Below are 15,000 nucleotides of genomic sequence, written 5' to 3'. Positions count from 1 at the left end.
CTCTCTCTCTCTCTCTCTCTCTCTCTCTCTCTCTCTCTCTCTCTCACACACACACACACACACACACACACACACACACACACACACACGCACTGTAGAGCTCCGATCGTGTTGTGTTTACTGAGTTACAATTGGGTAGTCACACACACACACACAAGAGATAGGGCCCCACTAGTGTAAAACCCACTTCGCCGTATAGTACAAATAAGTAATTAAACACAAGTGTAAGACTCCCTTTACCGACTCTGCAAACAGTTACAAATACGTAGCACAAATAGGTAATTAAACACAACCACTTCATTTATTTAATTGTTCGTTAGGAAGTACTGTGTTTCGACCGTAACTGATTACGATTAATTTGGAAATCAAGTCGCCCGAGAGGCGGTATCTTGAAACTAATGACTATGGTGCTGGAGCTGCATGGCCTTATTGTTGTTAGGATCTCGAGGATTACCTTCTCTGTGCATTTAGAGCCCGTTTTCTTTGTTTCATGAACGAACTAGTCCTTAGATATCACCTAGAGAAGTGCACTGGTTCAGGTCCTCGTGCTACCACCGTCGCGGTGCCTTTAATATCAAGTGTATTGCCTTTCTGTCTCTAGTAATGCGGAAGGGTACTGGATTGGTCAGTTCACGTAGCTCTTCGGTGTACGTATAAGTGTGGGTGTGTGGATATATTCTGTATCATCGTTCCTCGGTTCTCCGGTTGAGTTGCTGCATCGTTACGCATGTTGCCACATACGCATGCTGTGCGCTTCGTTCGCCCGTAGATACAGACGTCGTCTAACTCAAAGTTTCGTGCCTGCTTTTACTGATATTCTTTTTTCCTCCTAATTTTAGTGGATTGGTCGATGTGTCCGACTTCACCACCTAGCAGGCAGGTAGTCAGGTAAACTGGCTATTGTACTCAGCGCATCCGCTTAATGAGGTCCTTTTATAATGATTGGCACTTGGACACGCACCTCGGGGAGTTACCGGACTTTGCACGTGTACGTTACGTCGGCGGTGAGGTCTGCTCCTAATCAGATCCAAGCAATCTGGAACAACCTAATCAGATGTCTTGTTCCTCATCTTGATAGTCGCTGGGTCTGTCTTACACACCCCGATTCCCCTTCTTTTGTCGATACACAAGTCACAAACCAATTGGGATGGCCTGATTAATTTCCAGTAGATGATTCCTCTTGTTCCACACTCACTCTTCTCCCATTCGTCCCTCTAGACTTCAGCGATGACGCGTTAGAAAGGTTTGGTTTTCTACCCTGGAGATTTTTGCCTTTGGTTAGGATGGCTTTTTGTTTTTCTTGAGTGCGTTGAACATCAAGCGAAGGTTCGTTCCCGCGAGTATGGAGGCACATCAAAAACGTTCTTCCTTCTCATCCGATGTTTGGTCGTCCTCATACGGAATCCCTTCGAATCAAGGACTCGTTGTATCGAAAAATGAAAAACTCACACGTCCTTCTTAGTAATCATTGCAGATTACCGTTGGTAAAGTGAAACACCTCTGTATATATGCACCGGATCAACCCTTTTATATTCCTATGGGTTTCTTGTTTCATAAGTGAGTAACATAACTTTTCGTAAGATGATTTGTTTTTTTCCTAATTTTTCATTTCAATGAAGCGCCACAATTGAGTCTCACAGCCCTTGTCTATCATTTCATCGGGTTCCCAAGAGACGAGATCGACTGATGATATTCTTTCCCATTAATATCTGGTGGTCTCACCAAGGGATTGCCGGGAGTCCTCTGTAGTGGCCCTTGATATGTTCAAAGCCTTTTGTTCGAGTCTGGCATTTCTGAGTTTCTTTGCCTTTGTGTTGTGGGTCTTTTCCTTTGTTTTGTCAACTCATTTCCATTTTGGTTCTTCAGGAGGTCCATTGCTATAACGAGTCAACCTGTCTTTTCTTTCCTGTTAACCAAGTTCTGTTTTCTGCCCTGCCGCCCATTCCCTTGTCTTCGTTGATAATCTCGTTTTCACCAGTAATCCTCTTCACGACTTTACATGCACTTTAAACCCTTGTAATCTTCTTGAAGCATCAGCAGTCTTCACTTCCTCCCCTCCTCTCTTGCCATACCTCGACTGTTTCCCGGGATTAAGGCCTGGAGAACAGCTCTCAGGAGGGTAGACGTCGTTTATTCAGATTAAGTCCTTCCCGAGCCCAGCTTCTTTGTATGTCTTAGAATTCCACTTGACGTTCTTATTTCTCTTTGGAAGATTCTGTTGTTATAGTTGCACTCGATTTAACTGATGTACCCGTGAACTTCTTATGACGAAAATGCTGAAGTGTAGCTTTAAAAAAAGAAAAAAGAAGGAAGGTCTGGTCAGGTGTGAAATTTGGTTTGCACAGCAGCTGTTCTCTCGTTCCCGTATGGAGTACTACTTGTTTCCTCCGTGGGGTCTTTCTTCTGCAGTCTGTTCAATTTCACTTCCAGCAGAGTTTTAATCAGATGCATAACAGCATATCAAACCATTCCTCAGCCATACCTTACCTTGACCTTGCTCCTCCTTGTTGTGATGTGTTGATTTGGTATCGAAGTTGACTGCTTCTTTTGTCCTGTTCCTCTGAATGTAGCGTCCGCAGGCCACCACGCCACAGTCGACATTTCGGGGATGCTGGCTGATTCGCTATCTTTCTTTCCACAGTTAGATCATTGAATTATATACACATCGTGTGTGATCTAATTCCAAGATCGCGTTATACTAAAAGGTGTCTTTCGTTACATGGGGAGGAGAGTTAACTTCCGACCCCCAACTAACCAACAGATCCGATTTGGATGTGGGAATCATGGCGTAAAATTTCTTGTATCGAGTAGAGAAAGGTCCTCTATGGCTGTAGTTTATGATACCCAGCACTGGAATGAAGGAGTCATAAATACAAGGTTTGTGTCGTATCATGGGCCGGGTGTATATATGAACTACGAAGGCCTCTTGCAGTTCTCTCTGAGGGGCCTAGCCAGCTGACATCTTGTAACTCTGCTCTGTTAGGGTGGACACCAACAACTCATGGGTGTCCATGCCTGGGAACACGGCCCTCACTGACAAGCCTGTTAGCCTATCAAGGTTTGATGCTTTACATTTGACATCAAGATGAATGTTTTATTCACTGGCTTACGGAACTTCCTCCTGATAATACTGTGCTTATGGTAAGTTGTTAAAGTAACGTCTTATTTCGATAACTTTGGGCGAATCCACCTTGGGCAACAGTAAGAAACGCTTTCATGTATGATCAAGGAAAGGAATTGAATAGGAACCCATCTGTTGTGCGAGGACTTCAGCATTTGATTGTTCATTTTAATTTCTATTTCTTTTTTTTTTTTCTTTACCTAATGCTCTAAGAGGCATCGTCTGTAAAGACCTACATAACTTCTTTGAAGAAACTCGTTTCGTTATTCTTCAATACACACTTGAGTTTATGGGTGTTGCGAAGCTGTGCAAGAATGGATAGTTTCTGCCACATAACGCCGAGGAACGTGAAGGAGGAGTGTCCTGCGGGACTAGGAGGAGGGAGGGAGGAGGGCTAAGAATCCTGTCGTTTAATTGAACACAAGGAACGTAACGCTGAGAAAGGTCTTAATTAATTGTGGGATGTGAGTTGGATTCTGGGAGGACTCAAGCACACTATAACTCAGGAGTGACACGAAGACACAGGGGAAAACTTTGAGAGTCAAAACTCGCGGAGAGTGGCGTCCTTAAGTCTTGCAGGAGAGTCTCCAGCAGTGGGATTATGCATGGAATGAGGGTCATGCAGCTTTAACTGCGCTGGTTAGGGTAATAACTTGCTTAATTGTGTACGTGTGCGGAGTGTCTTAACAGTCTCAAAGCGCCAAAAAGTCATTCCCACGTAAAGTTCCTTTGTGAGACGGGCTTGAAATAATTCGAGGGCCGAGCCGTCTGGCGGAATGAGGCTTGGAAGTGGGGAGGGGAAACAGAAACGGGGTATGGGACGCCTGCTTGCCCGCTTGCCGTCCCGTTCGTGATGTCTGCACCACGGTCCTGACACAGATGCTGTGCTGCGCGCCGCCTTGTCTTAGGTTTTAATTCGCGACTGAAATGGTAGTCGGGAGTCAGATGGAGGACCATATTAAGCAATTGTGATGAGTTTACTGCTGACAACTGTTGTTTGGTATGCCGCCGCGTCCACGACGGGGGCCCTCCCACTGGGATATGCACCCACAGCCCCCCAGCATCTGCCATTTCACTCAGTTATTACTCTGGCGGTGTCGCCCTCCCCTCCCACATGGTCTCTTTGTCTCTCTGTGTCTCTCGTACGCTGTATCACTCATTCGTATTTAGAATCTCTCTCTCTCTCTCTCTCTCTCTCTCTCTCTCTCTCTCTCTCTCTCTCTCTCTCTCTCTCTCTCTCTCTCTCTCTCTCTCTCTCTCTCTCTCTCGTACTTTAATGCATATATCAGTTAGGTGATATCTTATTGTCTGGTTTGCCTTAGGTTGTTTTGTACCCATCGCCTTAAAGCACGAACGGTACGACCCTTGAGTATGACGACCTGGCCTTTTGACGTGGGGTCAGAGGTCTTGCCATCATCCCCAAGAGGCGCACCTCCGCGTTGTAACGATTTAGCATGACTAATTACCCATGAAAACACTTTATTAAGTGTAAGTGTTCACTATCCATGCGTGTTCCCATACCTGACAGATACCCCGACAACAGCCGTAACTCAGGCAGTTAGAATGGGATGTCTGTCTGTCAATCTGTGATCGCTTCCACCCCCCACTAGCATCGATTAGAGGGAGCATTTACATCAAACCACCTCAGGAATATGTACGTTTCTTGTTTAAACCTCACGAGTGACATGAACTTTTTAGCAAGACTTCGTAGGTAGGGTTGGGGAGTGGGGAGGGAAGGAATATCAAACATGCGGTCAGTGTAAACAGAACAGAAAGGAATTTATATTTGGACAACTTTGATTCGACCTGTTTTATGTCCCTGCACGACAATGAGGAGGACAGACTGGATTCTTTGATCGTCCTGCAGACGACGAGAGCACTCTGCTCCCCGGGCGGGCTCTGTTACGATCACATTGCCCACAGTCCCCAGCTAAGGGAGCTATGCAGTTATCTTTCGTTAAGAAGAGAGAGAGAGAGAGAAGGGAAGGAGAGTGAGAGTAAAAAGAAAATATGTACCTAGTATTTCGCAAGCTGATGGGGCTTTTATGTGGATATATTTAAGTGCTTTGAAATTAATGGGCGAATATATATTTAACTAGTAAGTATATACATCCGAGGGCACGATCGGTGTTAGTATCTCTGACGCTAGCGGCGTCGGGGGCGTGGGCGGGGCTTCCTAAGCCCCATCCACCACTCACGTCCCAGCTTGGCTGTGACGTCGTGGGCAGCGGGGACCAACTGGCAAAATGCAAGATTTGTAATTGGACACTTAAAGACCGCAGATGCTCTATGATGCCCTCGCAGTGAGGTGATTCCTGGCATCGTCTGAGAGTTTTGCGTCTGTTGAGACTGGTTTCTCAAATCCCGGTTACCTCGCAGACAAGAGGGCAGACTTCTGACGCCGAGATCAGCGAGGCGGGACTTCAAGTCAGGAGCTCCGCCCACTTACGCGTAAATTTGACAAGGTTGACAAAATACGACGATAAGCATTGTTATCATATTACTAAACGAATCTCCCCGCCGTGTCTGAAGTACCGATATTTCATCCTGGCTGATAAGTAATTTAGACGTTTTTGATAAGAGACGCAACGTCGACAAAGTTCATTTACTCACGGTTTCGCAGGATTCCGAGACGGATATTATCCAGAAACATTAACGCAGCTTATTACACTCTTGGCAACACGCATGCCCTCCCCCCCACACAACAACCCTATCCTCCCAATGCAGGGGAAAAAAACGGTCAGTTGTTCCTCCGCTTACAGAAATATTATTGACATTTACGATGTTTGTCTTGTTCTTTATAGCAAGCAGGTTCTCTCGGCATCAGGCAAGGCTACTGAACTACTCAGCATCATAAACTGTGCATGAATCATTCAGCATCCTCAGTGTCCGGTGAGAGATACGGTCAAGCGAACTGTGCCCCATAAATTGCGCGAGTGACAGAAGCAGCTATAACTCCCGGGACAAAGGATCAGCAGGAGAGGAATCCATGCATATATGTTGGGTCTCGGGCTTAGGTTATGATCTCCCCACGCCCGTATGGCTGGGTGGGTGGGTGGGAGTCACTCACACACGCATGTACATGCACCCAGCCTGTCTACCCCACCTCCGCCTGCAGCCATACCGCTGCTTGTGTGTGTATTGTCCCTGTGATCAGGAGCAAGTTAGACCGATCGTTGTTAATGATGCGTCTTGCTGATCCTTAAACGCATGTTTATATTGGAAGTTACACTCGTACTGTGAGAACTTACACTTTTTTTTTCTTTTTTTACATTTATGGATGAGGTTTTCCTTTCTAAGTCGAACGTCAGGTTGAGGAATGTATGTAGACCCGCTATACATAGATCTTTTTTTCCCCCTTTCCATATCTCATTCATTGCTTTCTCCGTCAATTTCTCCAGATCTTATTTTTTCTTTTCTTCTTTCCCTATCTTGTTTACAAGAAATAGAATGCATAGGGGCATGACTGCGTTAATCTACCACAGTCATCTCTAGAAGACCAGGTTCGTATTAACCCAGGTCAGCGATTATACACCTCCTAGCAACCAACACCACAGACAGGACTTATGGCAACTCTGTAGCCTCGGCCGCTTACCAGCACGAACGTCGTTTGTGGCAACCACATCCGCGACGTCTGGAAACCACTTCGTCAACTCTTGGGTGACCTAGAAGTTAGTAGCCATAAGCCAGAGCAATTAGCAGCCACCGCTGCGATATTAGCCACATGAAGCGACCACGCAACAGTCACAGCAGCCACCTGCAGCAGCCACATAGGTAACCACAAGAACCGCATGGAGGACTCAGGAGTTCGGGGTCTTGTCAACCACAGTCACAATACCAAATTTGCAAAACACAAGACAACCGAAATGGCACGCGCAGACCATGATAACCAAACCAGGCCACCAGCACAGATATCACACCACAACCATAGCTTCTTACAGTCGAGCCTCTATCATCTTACAACCACACCACAACTATAACTTCTTGCACTCGAGTCTCTTATCATCTTACAACCAGGCCACAACCGTGAAACGATGGCGCGAGACGATCACCACCGCACATTGCACAGCCAGAGGTAACCACAGAGCCATGGCGGCCTCTCCTATACCAGACAGATCATCATCGCCTCATGTCTACAGTATCTCCTGTATCATTCTACAGTCCACGTAGCCATCTGGCCCCACCAGCCTATGTAGCTTATCTGATTCCATCAGCCTATCTTGCTAGATAGGCTGATGGAATCAGATAAGCTACATAAGCGTCTCTTTGTCTATTACCAGGAGTCTGATCCCAGTTCATTGATATTAAGGTGAATCACACACACACACACACACACACACACACACACACACACACACACACACACACACACACACACACACACACACAGCATAGTAACAACGCCTAAAACATTTTTTCCCCTTCAGTAATGTGATTTCATTACTCACACCATCATTGATAGGATCACAAGTACTGTCCCAAAGCGAAGGGAACGACCTCACGTGATCAGAGCATCATGTGCACAGGAACGACCTCACATTAGAGCATCACGTGCACAGGAACGACCTCACATTAGAGCATCATGTGCACAGGAACGACCTCACATTAGAGCATCATGTGCACAGGAACGACCTCACATTAGAGCATCACGTGCACAGGAACGACCTCACATTAGAGCATCATGTGCACAGGAACGACCTCACATTAGAGCATCACGTGCACAGGAACGGCCTTACATCAAAGCACCACATGCATATGAACGAAGCGACCTCTCATTAAAGCACCACTTGCACATAACCACCTCACATCAAAGCGTACCACGTGCACATGAACACCTCACATCAAAGCGTACCACATGCACATGAACACCTCACATCAAAGCACCAAGTGCAAATGAACACCTCACATCAAAGCGTACCACGTGCACATGAACACCTCACTTCAAAGTGCTAGAAAACGCCACGACGACAGAATCAAGAGGTCGTAGGCGTATATAGATATCTCCAAATAGGAATTTTATTGGAAAGATTTCTTTGCTCCGGTTTATGATTATGATGTATCATTATTCAAGGCCTGCTCCAGTTAAGGACGTATCTTTGCGATTGCACTTTACATACAGCTTTCGCGGTGGTAGGGGAGAGGAGTGTGGGGGAGGACGGCTAATCAGATGATCGGATAACTCACGAAATTCCAGTCTGGTCATTAGTATGTTCTGCATTATTTGCCTTGATCTTTTTCGGTGATATACGAAGGGAAAGCGTGTCCGTGTCTGCCCCTGTTACCGTTATGCGGTTCTGATGAAACTATGTGAATGATTTCAGTGGACTTTGGCCTATGATCTCTTTCTTTTTTCCGGGGAAATAAAGTGTACGCTGATGATCGGGGAAAGTAATTATAGGCTTTGAATTTGCATATTGTACTGCACCAAGGATCATATATATATATATATATATATATATCATACAAAGCTCCATCAGCCAGGATCGAACCTGGGACCCCTTGTGCAAGAGGCAGGCATGCTAACCGCTAGGCTAAGGGACTGTATAATAGGAAACAACTATTCGAAATACTAAGTACTCGAATACCCTTCGTCTCACTATGGTGAGCAACGGGGTCTATCGGTTGTTTCCGAACAGAAGACATAGCGTTCATATACACTTTATTCGTATATATATATATATATATATATATATATATATATATATATATATATATATATATATATATGTATCGTGAGTTTATTTATTAGCGTTTTGCTGTTAGAGAAATGCTCTTGCTGTCACAGACACTCTCGAAGTTCCCCTACGGCTCTTGAAAGCGCTCAGCACAGCACAAGGAGCAAGTGGGGTGTCATTGGAGAGAGAGAGAGAGAGAGAGAGAGAGAGAGAGAGAGAGAGAGAGAGAGAGAGAGAGAGAGTTCTGCTCACCCTTGATCCTAGGGAGAGATCATAGGGGAGTACTTGCAGATGTGTTGCTTGATGGGTTGCATACAGGGTGCGTGATCTCAACCCACAGACCACTCCATGCCAAGTGAATCAGCATCGCTCGCACCCTGCTTGTTCAAGCTGGGTAAACCTCTCGTTACCTTACTTACCTTGATTAAGTAACCCTTACCTTTGCCTGTTTATCAGTTTTGTGTGAACTTCGTCTAACTTCCTAAGTCTACCCTGATTAGGCGAACTTCATCTCCCCATTTCTGCCCACTCTAATTAAACCTCATCTATCCCTTGTCGACGCTGACTTGGTAAAATCTCTCGTATCTACCTACGGCATACAAGTTAAAGCTCGTCTGAAGTAGCTTGCTGCCCAAAGTAGAACCCGACTCTATCAAACCTGTGTCGTCCCGCAGAATGCTATCTTGCTCCCGTAACCCTGAAACCATCAGAGTTGGCTCGACACTCGACACATGTGTTCCTTGTTACCATGGTGATATATCTTTCAACTTTACTTTTTAACTGCACTATCTCCCTGTTAGGGATTAGAGCTTTGAAAGGCTTAATTTTAATCCTTTTTTTTTCTGGCCTTTATATTGTCAATTTATGAGCTGTTTTGTATGTGAATCTTCCACATTTTATTTTTCATTCTTAGACGTAGACATTCTGTATGTATACATTATTAATATTATCATAATTATTATTATTATTATTATTATTATTATTGTTATTATTATTATTATTATTATTATTATTATTATTGCAAGTACCACTGGTGCAACAAAATCGTGTCTAGCGTGGAAGATATCTCAAGGGGGTGATGTACAGACCTCCGCTATCACTCGATATCAAACTCCGGTGTCTTATATCTTTAGATGATAGCAACTGTGATGATTTTTCCCCAGAGGACAAAAGTACTGATTTGGTTGAGTCTTGGGGCAACCCGCGTTGTGTGCGCAAGTCTAGGGGAATCCCTTGCCTTCTTTCGGGGAAGGTAAGGCAATGCGTCTGCCCGCAGTGTCTTATTATGGGTCGGAGAGAAATAAGATTGGGTTGTGATATTAGGTGAGAATTATGAAGGCAATAAAATACATGAAATATAGCGATGGCCAATGTTTGTTTCTTATTTATAACTTCCTTTTATTTCCTGTTCGATGAAGTCAATCATTCGCTTTATGGAGAAAAAATGAAATGTGGGGTCGGGGTGCCATTTTCTCTTGAGAATAACGGTTTTGAATTTGAGATAAAGAGAAGGTTTTGCTCATCACATTTTCTTTGTCTATTTTCAGGCGAGATGGCTTTAGAGGAGGAGCAGTCACCTGATCCATCCACCCACCACACACCTCGCTCTTCCTCCCCAACTGCTCCCCAACTTCGCCACCACCGCCATCACCCTATTCCTGTTCCCCAATTGCTCCCCCCTGGCCTTCTTCCCCACGACCTGGCACTCTGCAAGCGGCCTGTCACTCTCTACATTATCAAAGGTAAGGACTTTGTTAGCAAGTAACCCAGTCAATTTAGATCAGGAATTAACCTGACCTAACTCAGCCCAATTTTACCTAGCCTTCCTCATGCTAACCTCACCTAACCTCGCTCAACGTAGCTTTACCTGCCAACCTTGCCTAGTCTAATATAACTTGTAGCTTAGCCTTACCTAACCTAACGCAACCTTTCATAACTTCACTTGATCTGACAACCTAAGCTAACCTGCTCTCATCCTCCCATCATCAGAGGTAAGAACAAGAGCCAAGTGTCTCATGTATTGTGATCTGTGTTCTTAGTTAACTTAGGCAGATATATTTGGAAGCGCCACTTATGCACTTTGGCAAAGGCTCCACGTAGCTACCGGGCGTCGAAGACAAAGATTTTTGGTATTCTTTGTTTGCCATAGGCTTTTACACGTCTATGAATGTTATACGGATGTGGGGATGATCTGTGCGCTTGGCAGGACAGGTTGTCTTCGGAAATTACTCTGTTGAATTGTGTGTTGTTGTTCTTGTTTGTATGCTAATGTTCTTGTTCACACACAAAATATGTACACCCGAATGTTAACACATTAGATTTCTCTCATAATAGACATTGGAATTTCTTTGTTGTATTTCTTTATGTTAAATGGGCATTATTTATTTGCTGGTGTTGTCTTTAATATTATGTGGACAGTATACATTTCTTTGTATTTCTTGAGTAAGTTTAGAGAATGTCATTGCCTGGCAGTCAATAATTTTTGATGTTTGGATCATAGATTTACTCTTTACAGGTGTAGGACATCAAAGAGTAAATCTAAACTGATAATGTTATTCAAGTAAGAGATCACTAGATAACGTTATGTTGATAAAACTTAGTATATTTTCTGAGACTACTGTTCATTAGATGTCGGATTTATCATCTTTTATGCAAACCCACATGCTCAGCAATTGACAAAAATGGCATAACCAGGTAGATTTACAAATAGACACATGAAGCCGAGAAGATATGACAGTTAAATCGCCCCCCCCCCCTTGCACTATCCAGTTCAGGAGAGAGAACCAGTAAGTGCTCAGTTCACCCACCCTTGTATTAATGAGCAGGTTATCATCGAAGGGCAGATGGGTGGCAACCTAAGGCCACCCAGGGGTGACTGGCTGGAGCCCAGGTCTCGTCTGGCTGGTATGGGTGACCCTCAACGCTCTCACCTACCTCCTCACTCCCTTCCTCATCCTCAGGTCACCCCTCATTCTTCTCTCTAACATGGTGGACAGATTTTAGGCCCCTGCCTCTCCCCATAACTCTCTTCATTCTGGCACCGTCTTCGTTGCTCTCCTCTAAACATTCTGTATGAGCTCTTTGTTCTTCTTTAGGTGCGGTGAACAGACTTGAGAAGCATATTCTAGTTTTGTTCTTATGTCGGATGTGAACAGCCTGCTGAACATTTCCTTAGCTATGAACCTGAATGTAGTTCTCCAGAGGAGGAACTCTGGCTACGAACTTGGGACAATGTCGACCCCAAGTCCTTCTAACATACAGATTCCTGCATTTTATCCTGCCGTCTTTCGCTGTGACGCATACCTCATTTCTTTACATTTACTTGGGTTAAACGTTATCAGCCTTGCATCACACCGACTTTGGAGTCTGTTAAGGTCCCATTGTAAGTGGATGCAATCCACATTTTTTTTTTTTACCTCCACCATGACCTTTGCATCATCTGAAAACATATTTAGGTTGGAGTCCATACCTTTTGACAAGACATTTGCAAAGATCAGGGAAAGTAATGATCCCAGAACAGAGCCCTGCGGCACTTCGGTAGTGACCTCAACCCATTTTCAGAAGGTTCCTCTTGACATGCTCCCTATGTTTTCTTTCCTCCGAAAATTAGATTCTCTCCGTTGAAGTGGTCTTCCTCTTATTCCTGCTTGAACTCTATCTTCTTAATGAGCCTCCCGTGTGACGCAGTTTCAAATGCTTTCTGGCAATCCAGTATGTCTTCCCGTTCGTCTTTGTGCTTGTAGCGGTTGAATGTGTTTGTTTTGATGTTGCTGGGCTGAAAGACTCTTACACCCCTAAGAAGCCAGAAGGATAATGAGGCCTCTCAGATTCAGAAAGATGTCCAGAAGAATGGTTAAGGTTGCTTCGTATTCAGTCAGTGTATAATGCCTCCTTTTGATAGGTAGCAGGTGAAAGCCTCGGACGGTCGTCTGTAGGCGGTGTGCCTATCCCCCATATTCGTGGGTGTCTTTTATAAGTGGGCTTTAGAAGTGTGGGTCGTTTCCGCGAAGCCAACTGGGACGTAAATAAAGTACTTTAAAGTAATTACACTCAAAGGAAACGAGCTTTTTGGTTCCTCTGAATTTTCATAATCTTTGAGGAATTTTTTCCCTTAGCGGAACTGTGGAATATATATATATATATATATATATATATATATATATATATATATATATATATATATATATATAGAGAGAGAGAGAGAGAGAGAGAGAGAGAGAGAGAACTATTTTCGCGAATATTTGACGATTATTTTTTGTCATACTTCCATTCGTGGAACTTTCGTAATCCCCAATTAACCCAGCTAATGAATTGCGAAGAGTTGTGATGAAAGGATTTTGACAATTTTTGCCCACATCTGAATCGCGCGGGAGGGAAAGATAAGAATGAGAAATGCTCGGATATATTCTTAGAACGGAAGTGTAAAGGAAGGAAGGTAGAAATATAGCATTTCTTGTCTATTTTTCAATCTTGATTGAAAAGAATTTAAGAAAGAGGAAAGGTACATATGATATTATTTTGGTTTTATTTTGTCTGAGATGACACAGGCAGATGAATGGACCCTGATTTAGGCCATCTCATTAACGCTATGTATATATACATTGTCGGCAAAAAAAAGTCTTGTCAGCCTCTTCCATAAATTTTCAAAGCCGATGTTTCACTTAGATTTTATTACTTTGTCATCTCTCCATTGGTCTTGATTGTCTTCTACAGAAGTTTAGTGCATGGAATTGTTAAGGTTCCTGAAGTATTCTAGGTCCATGTTTTGGGTCCATAGGGCCTTGATCTGAATGAGGTAATGCGCTGATGAGGTGTTACTGGGAGTAGTTGCCTGCTCGTGTGCTGTGAGCGCCCAGTACGCCAAGAAATCTCAGGATGTACCAACATTTCCTTGCTTTTCGGCGGAAATTTTGGCTTTCTTATCCTTAGAAAGGCAAGAGCTAACCATTATGAAGTACAGGTCGAAAAGATACAGCGGTCAGAAGCGAAATTCCCAAAACAAAGTGACAGTTTGGAAGATAGCGTTGAGGCACACTGAGGCGGGTTGCTGGTGCTCACACTGGTAGAAGCACCAGTCTCATCGACGAGATGCACGATGATTTATTCCTGAGAGCGTCACATGCTTGTACCCACAATAAACCTCAGCTGTGTATCGTCTTTGAAAACATGTGGGAGGTGTACCTAAGCCAAGTACCAGTTTTATCGACCATCCCCTAGGGGAGGATGAACAGCTGGGTTGACTATGGACCGACTGCCTCAACCAGGATTCGAACCTATTCGCTTGACCCCGGGCTTGTGAAATACCCTGTGACAGGTGTTTTTCAGAAAGGGTGATTTATTGTTGGGGGATCATATGGTTGGAGACAAGTGGCTATGTACAATACCTTACACATCCTTTTAGTACCAGTTGTGTAGAGATATATAGAAATGAGGGAGTGGACTTAGCAGAGGATGGAAGTATGGAAGTGGAAGTGAGTCATAGGGTGGGGAAGGGGGCGGAGGTTCTAGGAGCGAAGAGGAATGTGTGGAAAGAGAGAACTCTACTGCCACTACTGCTCAAGCATTACTTCTATCGCTGCAGCTCAAACGCAACTTCTACCACTACTGCTCAAAGTCTCATTCCACCGCTATTACCGAAATTTTCCGTCTACCACCACTGCTCAAAAAACTCTGCTATCGCTGCTTCTGAAGTACTGCTTGTACCACTGCTTCCCCTGCAGTGTGTGTGCTGGTGTTGTTTCTGCCTCCGTTATTGCCACGTAATTTTTAACGATGTTAATTAGAACTAAGTCTCCGGAGAATCACGGACACAGAGTGCCATTATCATAACCCAGCAGGGAGGCTTAATGCCCTGCTTGAGATGCCGGTCCTGGTTCTCTCACGGATGACCTTTATGGCTCACATTGTTACCTGAGAATGCAAACAGCATATGACCATTGGATGGGTCCTCTTCTCCATGCTAAAATCGGGTTCTCCCTCCTTTATTATTATTATTATTATTATTATTATTATTATTATTATTATTATTATTATTATTATCACTATTACTATTATTATTGTTATTATCACTATGATAATAATGATAATGATGACAATAATGATGATCGTAAGAACAATGATAGTGGTGATGATAACGATGATACGAGTGGTGATAGTAATGGGTTTTAGTTCTTGATTACGTCACTCTTTTTTCTCGAAAAGAAA

The sequence above is a fragment of the Panulirus ornatus genome, chromosome 41, assembly GCF_036320965.1.
Source record: "Panulirus ornatus isolate Po-2019 chromosome 41, ASM3632096v1, whole genome shotgun sequence".
Lineage (NCBI taxonomy): Eukaryota > Metazoa > Arthropoda > Malacostraca > Decapoda > Palinuridae > Panulirus > Panulirus ornatus.
The sequence above is the reverse complement of the archived record's forward strand: the minus strand, read 5'-3'. Positions refer to the sequence as shown.